Source organism: Limulus polyphemus, unplaced genomic scaffold (assembly GCF_000517525.1).
Source record: "Limulus polyphemus unplaced genomic scaffold, Limulus_polyphemus-2.1.2 Scaffold204, whole genome shotgun sequence".
NCBI lineage: Eukaryota > Metazoa > Arthropoda > Merostomata > Xiphosura > Limulidae > Limulus > Limulus polyphemus.
Window position 1 is genome coordinate 338,523 of NW_013665814.1, and position 3,044 is coordinate 341,566.

The 3,044-nt window shown below is 27.5% G+C and overlaps 1 protein-coding gene across 2 annotated transcripts in view; it reads left to right on the top strand.

Annotated features, from left to right (window-relative positions):
• LOC106478369 (cullin-1-like) overlaps nucleotides 1-3,044 on the top strand; it is a 52,941-nt gene that overhangs the window by 45,554 nt on the left and 4,343 nt on the right. The gene's annotated exons all lie outside the window — the stretch shown is intronic.

The window sequence follows — 3,044 nt, forward strand, 5'->3', positions numbered from 1 at the left end:
TAAGTTAACTATACTACCTACGTTAGTCTAAGTATAGACATCGTACAGTAAGACTACTAGTTAGTAGTAGTATAGTATATATATATATATATATATATATATATGTGTGTGTGTGTGTGTGTGTGTGTGTGTGTGTAAGAGCAACATTCAATAAAGTCAGAATTGGGTTGGAAAATCTACTATAAAGAATTAGCAAAAATGTAGATTTGTCAAACAATCAGCAAATTGGGCAAAGCATTAACAGTTTTTATGAAGTTTTGTACTTTTAATTTATTTTAAAATATTTATTTTAATTATACAAATTTTAATACCAAGAATTAATTATATTACAATCATTGTTAGTTTTGACATATCTTATAGAATATTACATGTGTTTTCTGACTTGCAGTTTAGGGTATGTAGAAACAAAACCATTTAAATTTTACGTAGGGAATAAAACACCATTATGTTAGTAGTTTTTACAATAGTATATCTTTTTTTTTCATCAGAACAAATGCCAGAAAAAACTCGCTTAACCATATCAACTAGAACTATCTTTTAACATGTTAGATTATGTGTTTAGGTATGGGATCACACCATTTTCTGGGCACTTTAAAAACTAGAAACTACATATTCAAGTTGTATCTGAGAATCTTAGTGAAATTACTGTTGAACTCGTGCACAAAAAAATCCTAGAGCAAGAAAAAATATTTGGATGTGGGTGGAAGACATCATTGAATTACTGTTTTTATATTCAGAGATGTGAAATATGCATTTTAGAAAATATGAAATAAAAAGCTCAAAACTGACTCACAAATTTTGAAAGGTTTTTAGTTTTATTATGCTTATGTTTAAATAGTTGTAGAGAGTTATGTGCACAAAATGAGAATGTAAAATTATTTTTAATCATAAACACTTGAAAATATCTTTAAAACATTTTTTAAAAACTTTGATATACATTGAGAGAGAACTCAATTATCAAACATTTTGTGAAGTGTTAAGACTAGAACTGGGTGATTACTGGTATTTGCTAATCAGTTAATTGATGGGCTCATTATGTATCAGTTCTTTTCTCTCCATTTGCTATATGTTTTATTAATGTATCAGTTTCCTGTCCATTTCCCTTCATAGTTAAAAATATTTTTTATTGTTTATTTTATGTTTACCATAACAACATACAGTCTGCTTATACAACATTAAACAAATCGTTGATTTTAATTCTAACCATACTATTTAAAATCGAACAACAATGTCTAGAAGTTATGACTGAATAAATGCCAGGAAAGGACAAAATATCAATTCTGAAACTTTTCTGAGTTAAAATTACTGAAATATAGAAACACAGATTTAACATACAAAATTGACTTTTAAAATTTTTGTCTCATAAAATTGTATCAAGTGGTGATAGAATATGAAAAGGTAGAGAAAACTTTCTTCAGACATCAGACACAATAATTTAAAATTGAATTTACTTTTTGAATCCTAAACTTTGTACGTGAAAATGTATCATACACACAATGTTAAGTGAGGATAAAAGATTTATGTACTTGTTGCAACAATATTGTGTACGCTTTTCTAGAATGTTTTACATGTATATAAGCATGTTTATGATGACGTTGTGGCCGTAAGTGTTGTATCTATAACTACAAAGTTACTCAAATCTTTGTACCCTACAAAGGGAAATAAATAACTAATTTTATTTATTAGGTCAACGGGTACTTAGCCAAATAATATAGTATTATTGTGTTAACAAGTAACAGCAGTGTTTCAACTTCTCTACACTAGATGCAGTAATATTTCATTTTTTGTAATGATATCATTTAACATTTTAGAAGTTTGTAGTGTAACGCTGTAACCACATTTTTAGTATTTTGTACATAAAACAAGACTTCTACTATAATAAAATAATATTTTGGATTAATAAGTTTTGACCATATAGTGTAGAAATAACCTAAATAAGTCAAAGTAATGTTAATATATTCTGTAAATGATTAGCCCAGTCAGGTTATAATCCAATGATTTCTAAGCTTATATCTTTATTTCTAGCAATGTGATTGATGTCAAAATAAAAATAATTAAAAACAAGCAATTTACATTTTCTAATAAAAATTGATTAAAAATTATTTACAATCATACTTATAACAAAATTATGGCATTGGTGAACAAAATGCTGTTTTAAAATTTTTTTTTAATATTGTTAATTATATGTTCATGCAGCTTGCATTTTCACTTATTTTAAATATTCAACAATAAGAAAAACATCATTCTCAAGAGAATTCCAACTTCTAAACAATGAAAAATTGATTCTTGAACAAGTCTATATTATAAGAGCAGCAAGTACCTAAACAATACTAAGATGGACCAGTAGATCCTATGTTGTTCCAAAATGTTATCTTATGTTAGACTACAGTATAGTATCAGAAAGAAAAATTAGATGTCAGTGTTTTTCTTTGGCTATTAATTACCATAAACGATTTTTTTTAGATTTTCTGAAAACAATATAGTAATCAGTTAAAGCTTCAATCAAAAACTGATTATTTCTAAGCTAATTCAACAATATGAATGTGAATTAAATATTGCAATGGTAAATTTTCATGCCTGGGTTTTCCAGATTTGAGATTTCTTTTTCATCAAAGTTGGGCTGTTCTGTCCTCTAAACTCAATTAATATAATTTTTAAAAAATCTTAAAATCAGCCTTTATCATTCATATACTTATCAAGCTTTCTTTTAAGCTCACTTAAATTTACTGCCTCTACAACATCCGATAGCAACCCATTCCAAAGGCCACCACCCTTTTAGAAAAATAAAACTGTCTTAGCTGAAGATGACTCCTACCTTGTCAAAATTTATATTTGTGTCCCATATACCTACTATTATCACTATTAAATATGAAAAAAGATAATACATCAACACTATCAATGCCCTTTACAATTTTAAACGCCTCAATCGGATCATCCTCTATCTCTTGTTTTTTTAAGAGAAAACAATTTGAGAGATTTCAGCCTCTCATCGTATGACAACCCCTCCATCCCAGGCACCATTCTAGTAATCCTTCTCTGAACCA